Below are 14,708 nucleotides of genomic sequence, written 5' to 3' on the forward strand. Positions count from 1 at the left end.
GCTCGCTCGATGGTTGACGGAAGAGATGTTTCCTGCACCAGGTCAACCCTGAGAGCAGGGCTCCCGGCACGAACCACAGTCTCGGACCCCCTCCTCCCAGTTCACAGGAATGACACGGGCGGACAACCGCTTGTCGAGAAGCGATGAACCCCGCGTGCTAGGGGAAAAGCAAATCGTAAAAATCCAGGATCCGGGTCCAGAGCGGGTGCTGCCGGAAGTCCACACAGGAGCACCCAGTCCAGGGAGAGGGCAGGGTGGCTGGGAGCGGGTCGGAATATTTCTAAAGAAACGGGCAAATAATCTAACCTTGGAGGACAAGTGCACACCGGGCGTCGGCTAGTTCGCAGACAGAGTAACAAATCCTCACCGTCAGCTTTCGAGTCACTGAAGAGGTTCACTGTGGTGGGAGCGGGGCTGTGTCGTGGAGACAAGCCAGGACCGGTGGGCCCCCCGGCAAGGCAGGAAGCCTCCCGCAGACCTTGTTCGGGAGTGTGGACCAAGGGGGTTGGATGTTTGCGTCTGAAGGTCACCCTGCAGGGCGGGGGGGTGGGGGGTGGGGTAGGGAGAGGCAAGGGTCGTCACCCACAGCAGGAGAGAGGCGTCTGGAACCTGCACACAGAAGGCTCAGAGAGGGGAAGAAAGGGACGGGGAGCAAGTGTGCGTGAGGAGAGCCTGCCCCTGGGCAGGACACGGGGAGGAGAGAAGCCGGGGTCTGAAGGGCTCCTGACTGCCCTGCGCCTCTGGGTGGCCCTGGGCAGGTGGATGGGGGAATCCTGGAGCAAAGGGAGCCCACTGGAGGAGACGTGTGTGGGACAGGCATGGCGGGGAGTCACCCGTGGGGAGAGTGTGGCCTGAAGGTGCAGAGGCTGGTGGGTGTCCAGGCCCCACCGCAGGAGCAGGTTCTCTGGAAGGGACACCTGGGCGGGGAGCTCGCTCCCGGGACCCTCCGGTGACACGGGCTTCTGCCTTGGGCAGCAGGGGAGGCCTGGGACCCTGGAGGGAGGCCAGGAGCTGTAAAGACACGGTGGCTTAATCAGAAGACAGAGTGCTGGATGATGAGCTCAAAGTTGAACAAGTCGGTCTGGGGGTGTCTTTGCGAAATCCAAGAGCAGTGGCAACTAGAAGTATGTTCTGGAAGCCAGAGAACGGAGAAGCGCAGGCCAGGAGTAGTGGGACAGGCTAGTGGGGGATGGCCCTGGGGGCCTGCACACAGTTAGGGAAGAGGAGAGCCCGGGGGGCCCAAGCAAGGAAAGCCACTTCCAAAGAGGGAGCAGGAAACACAGAAGCAATAACAGAGCCTGAGAAGAACGGGAGGTAAGAGAGTGGGTGGTTAGGAAAGCGTATTAGCAAGGGAGGCAAAAAGGAAATCTAACACAGGGAAACTGGTCGAGTGTTCACAGCAGACAAGAGAAGTGAGGATAAGGCACCTGTTGGGTTCAGATACGCGGAGAAATCTCCAGGACTTTGGTGAAAGCAGATCTGGCACATGGAGAGAAGGGAGGTGCTGGGAGTAAGGGCAGGTGGGATAAACTTGAAAACTCATGTAGATGGATGGGAGAGGATGTGGTGCCCAGGAGGGGAATGAGTTTGAGGGGGGGTTATTTTCTTCTTTTAAGTTTGCAGACATTGGGGATAGTTGCTTAAGGTCAGGAAGGAGCCAGAGATGGAGAAGAGCTGCAGACTTGGGAAAAGAAGCAGAGAGAGGGGCCACCACGGTGTCTCGAAGGGTGGGACAGGGACCCCAGCCGGGAGGATGGCCCTGGCCAGGAGGAGAGGTACCTCCCATTGCAAGAGGGAAGATAGTAGCTGAGGTGAAAGGGAGAGCCCCGTCTCTGCGACGAGAGCTGGATAGTTTTTCTCTTATGGTTTCCAAGTTCCATGAGGTTGACGAAATGATGCTGACAGTGTGGGCATCAGGAGGCCGGCTCTACCGGCAGATGAAAGTGGGGACATCTGTTCATTGTTCCCAGAAAATATGGGAGAGAGATGACCGAGGGAAGCCTGGAGCATGGCGGCGGCTTTGGGGGCCGGGTGGAAAGCAACCATCCTTCCCGTCTACCCGGGAGGCAGGAGCCAGGCCCGTCCCCGAGTCTGGGGCTCTGTGGACATGTTCTTTTCAGTAATAATAAAAACTTTTAAAATGTTGAGTTTTCTAAGTTATTGTAAAACCAAGTATCCGAGGTTGCTACCTGTTCCAACTCCTACTGTCTCTTCCAAGAAAGGGAATACATTTCTGTCTTGTGAGCTGCAGCGTAAAGCGGTTTTGAAACAGGCTAACTCACCTCTCGGCTCTTTTAAAGAAAAATCATTTCGTGTGTTGAAGCCCCTTGATGTCTCATGCTGAAAATTCTGACCTCTGAAGCATCTCAACCCCCAAACCACCCACTGGGTTAACTGTCGTTAAGCTCCATACACGGCAAGTACATGACATCCATTGGCTTCGCGGTCATTAGTCCAAGGAACGCATCACTCCTGAGACTCGGTGGGGACACAAAGCCCCCACTTCAGGGACTTTAGAGGAAACAGCAGGTGGACCGCTGGTTGCAAATGAGACTTTGGGCATCTTCTCTTTGCTCAAATAGAAACTCCATTTGTCAAACAGATCAAAGTAATAGTGTCCCCAGTAACACTACCAACTCCAGTACCAGGCTAACCTGACCCCACCACCACCTCAGAGGAAAGGCTCTGGCCCGTGAAGGGCTCTGCACGCCTCAGGCCACGGACTGGTTCATGCCAGCCTCGGTACTGGGCTCTGGCACGTGCTCCCCGTTGGAGAGGAAGGGGCACGTGCTCTGGAAACCATTTTGAAATGTCAGTTGGACACTTACCATTAGAAGAAAGATGTTCCCCCGTCTCGGCCTCTGAGCCACACTGGAATGGCACCTTGCTTGGGGAGTGTAGCTTTGGAGTGACAGCGCGCTATAGATGCTGGGAGGGTCCTTACAGAGACTCAAGCCAAAAACTAATTCGTATTTCAACTTGGGGTGCATCCCACAGGATTTCACATGGATTCTGGACTCTCAGAATTCCTTCTGTGCTGTTTCTATACTCCTAAACACACTGATTTTCTCTGATTTTTAAATAATACAATGTCCTGATGTTTCTCCACAAATAACGGACAGTAGTTTACGTTGGAATATTACTCAAGAACACCTCAATGGGGAACTTTTTGTTTCAGTGCAAGAGTAACACGTCTGTCGAAGGCCGCCGGCGCTGACGTACAGACTCACTGTCGGAGGAGGAGGAGGACCGCCTGTCTTAGAGGCAAGACTGAGCCTGGTCGCTCGCAGGTAGCCGGGCGTTCCCTTTACGGGGATAGTGGCATCCGCCTTCTTTCTCCTGGTCATTTCTGTTCATCCCCAAAGGCACGCAAGCCTGTGTAGGGCGTGAGGAGTAGAGTGCGGCTCTTTCTCAAAACTCGGTCTTTCGCAAAGCCTGAGCATTTACTAGAAGGGTCAGAGAAAGTATTTATCGATCTATGTAGGACGTTCCCCAGAGAGTCAACGGCTGCTACCTGCTGCAGTTCGCTGGCTCTGGGGGATGCCCTCTGGTAACAGCAGACAGGACCAAGACGGGTCCCTGCTGGTTCACTGGCACTCTGGAGGGCACCACAGCCTGGGAGTGGGACGACTGCCCCCCACTCATGGATGAGGAGGCCGGGGCTCGGCCAGCCTGCACAGTCGCCAGAGCCCAGCGAATCTGGTCCTCCAAACAGCCTGGCCAGCCAGGAGTGCCTGTGCTCAGTTTTGCAGAGGTGACCCGACCACATCCCTTCTCAACAAAGTCAGAGCTCTCCCCAGAAGCGTCCTTGCTCCCCTCTGCCTCCCCAGCTGGCCGGGGTCCACCCCCAAGGTGCAGCTCCGCCTTGCCCTCGCCCACCCTGCCTCCGGATTCGTTTCCGCACGGGTCTGTCTTCTACTGTAGCTTCTCCTCCTCTGTGGACCCTTGACCTCCTACAGCTCATTGATGAATGAATGAGTGAGTGAATGAATGAGTGAATTCGTTTTGAAATCAAGTTCACAAAATTCAGTAAAGGTAAGAATTTGATGCAATTTCTTCACAGGGGAGTGACCAGAACCCCCTACGGAAATGGCTTTCCTAAGGATGGTTGAAAAGCACCACGAGGAACGGCACATTTTTCTCAAGCAAATCCTAAAGCACGCCGGCACTCTTCAGTAACAGACCTCGTGCTTCTGAGGAACAGCAGAGGTCGACTTTAGGGATGTGGCCGGCTTTATACAACGAAACTGAGAAAGCAATGAACCTCCTTCTAATCCCCAAATCGTGCTGATACCTTTATGCAAATTTGGCTAGCTCTTCGCGCTGGAAATCCATATGCCATACTGTTTGATGAATGTCAGCTAGTCCTACGACGCCCATGGAATGCTCTCAGAAAACGTGGGTTATTCGCTTGAATGAATCTTAAAACCCCCCAAAATTTGTCATGAAGGCAAAAATGGCATATCCTTTTTAAAGACGAGATGTAAAGACTGCCTCTTCCTTCTCATCTCAAAATCGGTCGCCAGGACGGCAAAGTGCCCCACAGACCACGTTTCTATGACAGGGACAAAGTTGTCCCGAGGAGGTGTTTACGGGGTGACTTTTTGCTGGGCTTTGTTGGGGCAGATGTGACGGGAGATGCAGTGCTGAGCTGTGAAGTCTGAGACATGGGCCGTGAGCTGCATGGTCCCAGGTCAGCGAGCCCGTGGGCCCCACGGGGTCCGTGACGCTGACTCCGTCCCGTGCATGAGCCCCCCGGCCCACAAACCCAGCTGCCACACTCTTGCTCCTGGAAATAAATGTTCCTGTTACAGAAAACTCTCCGCCTTAATGTCAAGCACCGCTCGCAGCTGTACCTCCCAATGAGCGGTAACTGCTAGGTGTTCTGATGCGAACACCCCTTCAACAAAGATGTTATAGGTTTCCTCCGTCCCTCTGGTTTTTTAATCGCGACGATGTTTTCACCGTTTCCACAAAAAGCGAACAGACGCCTAGACTGCTTTTGCAAAGTAGCCACTTTCTCACGCACAGAAGAAAAAGGAATTTGTGGGTTCACTTTCCGTTCCCGGCAAGCTCACCAGAGATGCGGCAATCGGTGTCCGTAAGAGAAACGGCCTCTCAAGTAGGCTAGTGAAACCCCGCGTGCACACACAGGGCGTCAGCAAAGAGTACGCACGCTGAGCTGTGGGCATTTTCCTCTGTCACTTTGGTTGTCCCGGCCAAGGCTTGGGCAGCCCTGATTAAATGCCCCTGCGGCTCAGTCCTGGCTTCTTGTGCCAAAACGGGAGGCCCACTGCGGTCCTCCCGTACTCAGGAAGGCCCCGAGGGAGCTGGTGGCGGAGATGGTTCTGTTCCCATCCCCCAGAGCCAGCGGCCTGCAGCAGGCACCGTGTCCCACTTGCCTTTGTAAGAGCCGAGCCGCAGGGGTGCCGGGCTGCCGCAGTCTGGTGAAGTGTCCGGCGTTCGGTTTGGGCTCAGGTCATGATGTCGGTCATGGGATGGAGCCTGGTGTCAGGCTCTGCCCTCGGTGGAGAGTCTGCTTGAGGTCCCTCCTCTCCCTCTCCCTCTGCACCTCCCACTTGTGCTCTCTCTCTCTCCACCTGAAATAAATAAATCTGAGAGAGCGAGAGAGCGAGAGAGAGCGAGCGCCAAGCTGCAGCCGGGCGCCCTCCTCCTGCAGAGCAGGAGGAACAGAGCCTGCTGGACCCCGGGCCACGGCAGAGTGTTCTGAAGCCCCAGGTGCAGGCTGGGCGTCAGGCTGAAATCGAAATGAGGACAGCTGACAGAAAAGGGAGCCCCTCTGATGGTTACAGAAGCACCGGCAGCTTGCTGGGGACCAGCTTGCGGCTGGGGCTTCGTGGGAAGCCCCTCCCAGCCCCTCCCACAGTCTTGAGCTCCATGGAAGGCTTGCAGGGGCTTCTCTGTGCTTATAGGATTATATATTTTTTCTCTCTCTTTTCCCATCCCTGCTTACAGAGGGTCCCCCTTGTCTCCCAGATCAAGCCATTCCTGAATGTGCCGTCCGTTCCGGCCCATGATTCCAGGCTCGTCCGCTTCTTTCCTCTGTGCCTGAGCCGCACAGAGCCAGCACATCCCCAAAGCTCATTGCCTGTGCATCTGCATTTCTGTCGGCCTGAGCACAAAGGTCCTTTACACTTTGTTTCCCCGGAGAACTCCTTGTCTTTTGAGGACAGGACACCACCTCCCTGTGTCAGTTTGCTGCAGTAACAGAGCATCACAGACGGGGCGATTGAATGACAGAAATGTATTGTCTCAGAGCTCTGGATGCTGGACACCCGTAACGTCTCAGGGCTGGTTCCCGGAGGCCGTGGAGGAAACGCCGTCCCACGTCTCTCTCTCTCCTTCCGGGGATTTGCTGGAAATCTTCGATATTCTTTGTCTTGTCCCGATGTCTGCCTTCATGTTTGCATTCTCCCTGCGTGTTGTCTGCATCCAAATTTCCCCATTTTGTAGGGACACCAGTCATATTGGATTAGAGCCCCCACCCCACAAAGATCTCATCTTAGCCAAACATCTACAGAGACCCTGTTTCCAAATGATGTCACAGGTCCTGGAGGGTTAAGACTCGGATATATCTTTTTGGGGAACACCATCCACACATCTCCCCTTTACTGCTTCATGCCCTGTACCATCCCAGCCACTGGACCCAGGCCCACCCACCATGGGCTCCCAGGGCTTTTTCACTTCCTGATCCCTGCTCCCACCGTCTGTGCCCTTGAGGGTAGGAGCAGGGAGGAGATCCTTCTCCTGGGTCCCCACCACACAGGGCCTCAGAGTAGCGACGAAAAAGACAAGTGGTTGTTGAACTGACAAGTTGCTTTGAGTTAGTGTTCCCTCCCTTCTGGGTCTGTAAATTCCTTGGGGGCAGGTCCCTATCCTTTGCTTCTTTTCCATGTCCCAGGGTGCTGGCAGCCACGGGCACTGTGGGAAGGCAGAGAGGACCACGCTGTGCCATCGACAGACCCGGGAGCATGCTCGATCCCCTGCCAGCTTGCACATGAGGACCCCGCCGAGGGAACTGGGCAGAATGTCTCAGAACCAGAACCGCATCTTTAACACAGAGACAAAGGCCTGATTTCTCCCCAAGTCAACTTGCTCCTGAGAAAAGAATCTTCCTTTCTGCAACTTCTCATTAAGTGCTCTTGGCATCTGAGAGCCCACAGTTGGTATTTTTCTAAATACATTTGTGTTGCTAATCTCTTGACCTTGATGTGAATCTCTGAGCAAACATTTTTAGCATTTAAACAAAAGTAGTGCCTGTCACTAATTTTCGACCAACCCCGCATTGTAAAGCATGCAAGTTTGGGAGAGAAAGAGTTTCCTGGCTCACCTGGGCCAGTGGTCTGTTTCCAACAAGCTCTGGTCTCAAGTTTCCAGGTGTGCTTAGGAGCTTTAAAGGGCAAACATCCTGCGCTTTATCCTAAGGCTACACCTCCTAATTGATGTAGACACAACACAAAGGAAGCAAATGCCTTCGTTATCTAGCCCAGGGAGATGTCACAAATGTGCCCTTCCCGCGGCCTCCTGCACACGCCTAATTGCTGGTTAGGGATCTTCCCTCCTGGTCCCCCAAGCCTGACTCCCGTCTGCTGTGTTCAAGCCTTCCTCCCGCTCCAAGCCCTCGCAGGAGGACAAAACAGCCCCCGGGGGGTGGAAAAGTGGCTGAGCTTTAACTGCATTGTGGTCGTTGCTTTTAAATAACAGCTTTTTGGGTGGAATAATTAACATATCGCAACATTCACTCTTTGGAAATATACAATCCCGTGGTTTTCCGGGACTTTTGCAAACACCAGCACCGTCTCATGCTAGAATGTTTTCATCACCCAAAGAAACCCCGTCCCCATTAGCAGTCACCTCCCATCCCTGTCCCTGGCAACCACTAATCTACTTTCTGTTTCTGTGGATAAAAGGAAGATTAGCTTGAGGGATTGGCTTGTATATTTAATGCTTTGCTCAGTAAACAAGGACAAAATACAAAGACTCAACAGTTTAATTTTCTAGAACTCATTCTATGCCATTGAAAGAGAAATTGTGACTTTTCATCAGCACTGATGGATTTATCTAATTCCCACTCCCAAGGGACAGACCAGGGGGAACAAGGTATCAGGGAACTCCAACAGTCCCTCCTTGGTCTCTCCTGGTGTCATGTGGCCTCCTGTGAGCCCATGGCCATTGGTTGCGGCCAGAAAGGCCCCTGGTGGCAGGTCCTTAGGAGAGGACGGTGTTCACAAAGGGAGCACTAGGAAGCTCTCCATGGGTCTGCGGGGTGGCCCTGGGGGAACAGAGCTCGGTTCCTCCCCTGAACCATCCAAAAGGTTCATTTCAGGGATAACAGAGTTTGGGGCCGGGGGGGCACCGTCCCAAGGTGAGCTGGGGGCCAAGACAGAATTTCCAGTGTCTTTGGGCCCTCACTGCCGGGCTCTGGGCAGAATTAGATCAGTAACCAGATAGACACTTTCTGATGATCACGTTGGCACATAAAAATCATAAAGCACCATGGTCTGGAGAGATTGCAGCCGCTCACAAACACCTACGGAGCCGGGCTCCCTGAGGCCCGTGTTCTCACTATTGCCGGAGGCTCTGCTGAGAGCTTGGTGCACACAGTTTCCTCATGTCCTACAATAACCCAAAAAAGCGGGAATACCATTATCCCCTCTTCACCCCCAAGGACACCGAGAAGTTTTAAATGTGGTGTAAGTAGGAAAAGAAACTCTTGACTGTGAGCCGGGCTGTCACCCAGGAAGGCAAGCCACCCACTGATGTGGCCGGGGAAGGGGCACCAGGGCAGCTGTCCCCTTGCCCGGGGAAGGGCCAGAGGGGAGGAGGCACGGGAGGGCACTGGGAGTGGGGAGCAGTGAGTGGCAGAGCCAGAATCCTGGCTGGGGTCTGTCCCCCACCAAGGCCTACATGCTCAGCTCCCACGGCTGGGGTGGAAGGGAGAGGCAACTGCCCGTCCTGCCTGCACCCCTCACCCAGCTGCCCTGTGTCCCCTGTCCCCTGTCTGACCATCAGCTGTCCGTTCACTGCTGAGGGCCACGCTCAGGGTGTTGGGTGCTGTGGGATATGAAGTAGCGTAATTGTGGTTGGTTTTTGAGCCACAATCTTACGGGGCATTCTATGTAATTATTAATGTAAAAAGACTTAAAAGAACACGATTATTGAAACAAAATCACCACCTATAAGTGTACTCTTCGCTAAAATGTTTAACTTGAGTCAATTCAAGCTTCCAGTAGCTGTGGTAAAGCAGCGCGGACGGGACACCGCGTAGGACGGGACACCCTGCAGGACGGGACACCCTGAAGGACGGGACACCCTGCAGGACAGGAACTGTTCTCCATTCAAGGAGGCAGAGGGACACACGGGGCCGGGTAGGGGATGCGGCCTTGCACAAACTCTGGGGAATGTTGTGGAAACAAATGGGGAAAACAGGCGGCCGTGTTATAAAAGTTTAGTTCTTCTTCCTTTTAAAGCCCTGTGTGTGATTTCATGAACATGAAGAATGCGTTTAAAACTGTGACCTACACGGTGTGGGTGGCAGGAGACCGAGGTGGCGGCAGGTAAGCCCACGAGGCTCACGCTGGGCCTGGAAGGGCGAGTGGGCGTCAGCGGTGTGCGGGGAGAGCTTCGGCTGTGCCGTGGGTCGCTGCTGGGTGGGAGCTCTAAGTCCCCTTGCATGCAGCTCAACAGAGATCCACTGTGCCCCGCACCGTGTGTGCGTAAGGCATCTAGGAAAGGGCTGAGCCCACAAGATCAGGGCAAGCGTTGCTGGTGACTCCCGAGCAAACCTGTCATTTCCCGTCCACAGAGTCACTCCTCCAGAGAAAAAAGGGTCACGTAGCCCAGCGGATAACGGCACAAGCCTTCCCGTCAGAAGGCCTGGCTTTGAATCTCACCCCTGTTATCCACCGGCCAAGCCACCTTAGATGAGTCACTTGACTTCATGCCTCAGTTCATTTACTATAAACGCAGGTGAGATGGGCACCACGTACGTCACCGGGCAGCTGTGTTAAATGGTCGGTTTGTGTAAACCTTGGAACAGTCCCTGGCACGTTGTCAATTCTAAGGCCATTTGTCAATGCCTTGGATTTTAAAATAATGAAGAATGCCACACATGATCTGTGTCAAGTTCATTTAAATACTGAAAGAGGCTAAGCAATGTATGTATAATGGTTAACTCCGGACAGAAGAATCACACAGGATTTTAACCTTTTTTTTTTTGAAAGTTTACATTTTCCCTATTTGTTGCCATTAATAAGCGGCTCTTCTACGAGAACAAAGCAATGCCAAAGGTCTCTAGGTCTTGGGCTGTAAGGAACGATATAGTCTTTGTTTCTATAGTATTAAAAGGCTCAGAGCGAATTTGGCCTCTCCGGTTTCACTTGGAACTCCAGGCACCCTGTCCTCACCCCCGTGGGGACAGAGCAGGTGGTGAGTGAAGGATCCGACAAGTGCTTTGCTGTTCCGGGGTCTCAGCCTCGGTCTCAGAGCGGACCCGTTTGGCCAAAGATCTCCCTTTGCTTCTTATTTGCAGTGAAAAAACACAGAAATGCAATTTGCGGGCATCTGTAGTGATATTTCAAAGCCGCGGGCAGGTAGAGGCGATATGCTAAAATGTCCAGGAGCCCCTGGGATTCTTAAGCCTTCTGCAAGATTAGTGTTTTGGAGGAAGTCAGCCCAAAGGCCCTGCCTCATGCCCTCTGCTTTCTTATGCATGCCTGCTCGCTAAGTCTGAAAACCATGACAAAGCAGGAGGGCTTTGGCCGGCCAGGGGTCCTCCGGGCCGATTCAAATGCCTCCGACCCAGTTTTCAGTCTCCGAATGCCTGCAAGATGTAGAGAAAGTGCCCTAGGCTACATGGTGGCAGAGGCTCTAAGCCGGGCTCTGGCGGGTCCCCCAAGTGAGACCCTCAGGAGCCACGGTTTTGGTCCCTTTCCCAACATCTTCTCCACCTCTAAAGCCGTCTCACTGTCCTGAGATCACGGCTCTCAGATCCGCCCCGGTTCCTTAGGAGAGATGCGAGAGAAGGACTTGGTTAATGATTGGAAGCTGATCCGCCAGGGGCCCGGACCCCCACCCGGGGCGGAACCGGAGCCGTCATCCCCGCTGATGGTGGTAATGAAGCCCAGCTCGGCTCAGGGACGCGATGACCCCAGGGCTGCCTGCGGGACAAGGCGACCGTGCGGTCCTCCATTTCCCTTCGGGCTTTACCGATCTGACATTCTCTTGCCCCCAGCATGGTTGCTTTCCATTTCTGCATCCGGTGCCTGACCCGTCCCCTCCATATCTTGGACAGAGAAATCCTCTGGATGTTTATGAAGGAAAAATGCTACAAAATAGCCTAGGACCGAAGACCTCTGGGGGTGGGGGGACATGATTGTGAGACTTAAAAATATCCACACAAAAGACTTCCAAATGGGGATGTGTGTGGAAAGATGACCAATAACTCCTTTTCTTCCCAGTCGCTTTCCCCCCCCCCCCCCAGGCGCCCTTTACTGCTCTTGGCGGAGCAGGTGAACGACCTCAGCCGCTCTGTTCTGGCGTGGAAGATGCGCCGTCCCCACCACTGCAGGGCCGGGGCCAGCCCGCACGGAGCCAACACGGAGGCCAGGGAGAAAGAGTCTTTCCGCGTATCTGAATCCCTCTTCCTTGTAGGAATTACCGACATCTACGTTATCTCGTCCGAGAGCTGCGTCAAGTCCTGGGGTCAGAGTGGTGAGAAAAACCAGCCCTTGGCAGCAGGGGCGGTGGGCAGGCGTGCCTGTGAGTAAGTGCTTTGTGTTCGTGATCTTCTCTGATCCCCAGGAGAACCTGTTCAGAGGGGGCTCTCATTCCCCTTTCAGAGATGAGGAAACTGAGGCAGAAGGGGACTAAGTCACCTACACTACGCTAAGTAGTGTAGCCAGAATGCAAACTCAGATCCACCTTCCTGGGCCCAGAGCCGGAGCTCGCAGTCCCTGCGCAGGAGTAACTGCAGATAAGGAGGTCGGGGCCCAGAGCAGCTCGCGATCCGCCGGGCCCCGCAGAGCGAGCTTGTGGTTGAGGAGGAGCGGAACCCAGGCCTCCCAAACCTCACTCACACACACACACACACACACACACACACACTTCTCCCAGGCTGCAACGACTGGGTCAATAGCACCACTTAAAAAAAAAAGTTCATGCCGTGTGTTAGTAACCTTTGGCTACAACCTCCCTGTAGGTACCTGTAGGACACACAAGTTTAGACAGAGGAGCGGAAGGGGCTTCACACAGAGAGACCCGTGGATCCAATGTAACAAACATTTGCTGAGTGCCAACCCTCTGATAGGCCTGGGGTGAGGTGCAGGGAATGCTAGATTAATGGGACAGGGGCTCGGCCTCCCCAAAGCTGGGTAAACAGAAGGGCCAGGAGCCCAGCAGTCAAAGTAAGCAGTTATATAAACACATAAACACAAGTGATAAACGCAGAGGGGCAAAGTCCAAGAGTTAACACTCCCTCCAAAGGGCAAGCAGGTTGGTCACCGAGGTCAGCAGGAAACCCTCTGGGGTTGAGCCTTCACTGCCCGACTCCCTGAGCACCCAGGAGGTGGCTTGCACAAAACTTTAGGGCTGGGAGCTTTGAGGGCCAAGAGCCCCTGGGCTTGGGCCTCCCATTGTGTCCAGACGCAGGTGCCCTCAGGACAGAACAGGAGGGGGGAGCTCACAGGAGCCCCAGGCATTGCCTGCGGACAGACGTCACACCCAGGCCCGGCGGGAGCCTCCGCAGCTTCTGCCTACACCAGCAGACACCACACCTTCCCTGGAACAAACAGAAGCAGATTTTAAGGTGTTCTTCTCAGTGTTGACCTAACTGGATGATCTCCTCCGTGGGTTTATATGTAAGGATGCCTTCTGGCATCCTTACTGGATGCCTTACTGTGCTGCCCGAGTGAGATCGCAGTGGCGGAGACAAGGGCTCTGGGCCAGAGACGCCTGGTTACACTGATGCCCTTACTCGCTGAACTCCGTCAAGCAGAGTACTTAACCTCTCTGGGCCTTGGTTTCCTTACCAGTAAGGTGGGCATATCCCCATCACACCCACGGAAGAACATCGTGGAGCAACACGAGGTAATGTACGTAAAGAATTTCATAGAATGACTAGCCTATTGGGGTAGTCAAGATATATTCTAATATAATAGGTATATTCTAATAAATATATCTAATAGATCTAGTATATATTTTTCTAATTATAAATGTAATACATATAGTTACATACATAAGTTTAAAATTCATTGGACCTAAAAAACAAATCATTTATTTTAAAGTGATAACCGTCTCTTAACTAATGAGGTCACCTTTAATATATATTTTTTTCCCCTTTGGGACCTTCAAATCCTACATAAATTAAGTGATTTGATTCAGTGTACCCCTAAATGTAAAATCACCTTGTCTGTCTGGCTTCAAATATGTTATGGGTACCAATGATTAAAAAAATATGTAGGGGCACCTGGGTGGCTCAGTGGGTGAAGATTCTGCCTTCGGGTCCGGTCATTATCTCAGGGTCTTGGGATCTAGCCCTGCATGGGGCTCTCTGCTTAGCAGGGAGCCTGCTTCCCCCCTCTCTCTGCCTGCCTGTCTGCCTACTTGTGATCTCTGTCTGTCAAATAAATAAATAAAATCTTAAAAAAAATATGTAATAGAAAATTTTGTATACCCATAAAAATAGAATACAGTGAGCCCATGTTTCCATTATCCCATTTTGATAATCAATAATTCATGGCCATTGTGTTTCATTAAGAACTGATCTACTGGATTTTTTAAGCAAAGCCCAGACATCATAACATGCCAACAATTTTGTGAATATATGATTATGCTAATACAGAAGAACTTTGTAGTCAGTGATTTTCCCAAATTAATCTATGGTACGCTTTGTTGGTAAAGCACAGATTAGATAAAACACAGTTTCCCATCCTTCCGTGGAGTTGGATCACTAATAGAACCTCTATTAATCAATAATGAATTTATTAATAGTAGTAATGAGGACTATGAAATTTTTGAGTGTCTCTTCCATGCCAACACTGTTCTACACCGAAGATCTTCGAGGATATAAGACTTATCTGGGTGAACTATTTTGCCCAATCTGAAAAAAAACAAAAACAAAAAAACAAAAAACAAAAACTGATAAATAGAGATCGATCTTAGGTCTGTAGAAATTCAAGAGTTTACAACCGCCCCATTGGGAAAACTTCTATTGAGATGACACTTTTACCTGAACAGGTCTGCATGTGTGTCTTGATAATACTTTAAAATGTTCATCAAAGTACTGATTTAACACCTTGAAGCCTCACCACATGTTCCATTTCCTTAGACATTAACGTTGACTGTCTTCAGAGTAGAGTTGTTATTTAACAAAATGCGAAAAAGGAGCATAAGGGGCCACTTCCTGGCTTTTCGCTGTGGAGGTTCGGTCTGTGTGCGTACTGCTGAGGTTCTGGGCATCACCCCCGGCCCACTAAGCCCCTCACCCCCTCCCCGCTCCCCCCCCCAGACCCTCACCCCCCCAACCAGGCGGACCTCAGCAAGCTGCAGAAGGCCACCCCAGAAACCAGCGAGGCGCGGAACGCCGAGGAGAAGCGGCGCTGGGCAGAGCGGCGGACGGCACCGCCGGCGGCCCGGACATAAACCGCCACTTTACCAAAACTTTATCAAAGGTGGCGACTGGCCTTCCT

The sequence above is a fragment of the Martes martes genome, assembly GCF_963455335.1.
Source record: "Martes martes genome assembly, chromosome: 9".
Classification (NCBI taxonomy): Eukaryota; Metazoa; Chordata; class Mammalia; order Carnivora; family Mustelidae; genus Martes; species Martes martes.